The sequence below is a fragment of the Mugil cephalus genome, chromosome 5 (genome assembly GCF_022458985.1).
Source record: "Mugil cephalus isolate CIBA_MC_2020 chromosome 5, CIBA_Mcephalus_1.1, whole genome shotgun sequence".
Lineage (NCBI taxonomy): Eukaryota > Metazoa > Chordata > Actinopteri > Mugiliformes > Mugilidae > Mugil > Mugil cephalus.
Genome location: NC_061774.1, coordinates 15,377,647 through 15,378,989, shown reverse-complemented (window position 1 = coordinate 15,378,989; position 1,343 = coordinate 15,377,647). Strand labels below are relative to the sequence as shown.

The 1,343-nt window shown below is 38.3% G+C and overlaps 1 long non-coding RNA gene across 1 annotated transcript; it reads left to right on the top strand.

The window, feature by feature from the left end:
- Positions 1-790, top strand: LOC125008294. Its single transcript, XR_007112868.1, has 2 exons — positions 1-174; positions 251-790. It is a non-coding gene; the product is annotated as an uncharacterized LOC125008294 (long non-coding RNA).
- Positions 791-1,343: the final 553 nt, after the last annotated feature.

Genomic DNA, 1,343 nt, shown 5'->3' with positions numbered 1-1,343 from the left:
TCAACCTGACAGCACTGGCTCAACATGTCTTCCAAAGACGCGAAGAAGCTACATGTTCAGTATCTGCTGCTGATGGGGATCGTGATGGTCTACGCAGCATCAAAACTAGACGAAACGGCGAGAACGCTTCTGACAAGGATTAGAAGCAACGCCAAAGATTTGACTGACAAAAATGTAAGAAATCTACTAACTGCATGTTGTTCAATGTGTTTTATGATATACTGACATTTTCATCTTGTCATTCTTGAAGCTAAGCATAGATGTGCGAATGATAACAGAAAACCACACACCGTGTCCGGTATGTTGGAAATCTTTTACATTTATTGATATTACAGTGGTTTAAGACATCTGTGACTGTGTTGGACAACATTACTAACAGTGGATTTGACCTCACGGAAGGAGTTCTTCTGTTTGGCGGAGGAAGTTCTGGAGGAAGCAAAGAAAAACCATCCAAATATCACCGAAGATGTGAAAATTCTCTATCGCAACCTGCGTAGCTACAACAAGGTAAAGGGGAGTTCATGTATGTCAGCGAGTTGTTTGTAGGCTCACACCGAGCCAAAGCGTCAAATGATTTACAGTGAATCTAAACAGCATATCCTCTAATATTTAATACCATCTATAATGTTAAACAGGTTTTATGTAAATTTAGTCGTGTTTGGTATTTTTTGTGATCTTAAAATGTACATTTTCAAAATTAACTTTTTTTTTTTTTCTTACTTCTTCAAATTAAGAATGTCACGTGTCACCTGAAAACAAATGGCTTTTATCCCATACGGACATTTCTGGACAAAATCCAATCTTGTGTAAACTACACCTTGAACCACGGTCATCCCAGAAGATGATGTGACAGACACCAGTTATTTATTGTCTAATGTAATATTTATTTTTCTACACATTGTATTTGTAGGTTTTATACTTATACATGAATAAATCATATGGGCATCTCAGACTTTTTTTTTCTTGATCAGCAATGCATCCTCATCATTACAAGTAACTTATGGGTTGAGAAACACGGTTAAAAATCAGCTGTTTCTGGCTGTAGTCTGCCGTCATGATCATCTATATAACCAACATATAGTCCTTATATGGTGTCTTCCCCTTTGACACGTCAATACCGAAGTCACAGTGTCAGCTTGATGGCACTATAAGTAGCAGTGAGAGTGTGTGAGGAGTTCAACTTTTCTGCTCAACCTGACAGCGCTGACTCAACGTGTCTAGAAAAGACATGAGAAACTTATATGTTCAAATTATTGTATTGATGATGGTTGTGATGGTCTACACACCATCGCTGCAAAATACTGGTAGACCGCTGTTGCAAGAGATGCTCAACACAGCGCAAG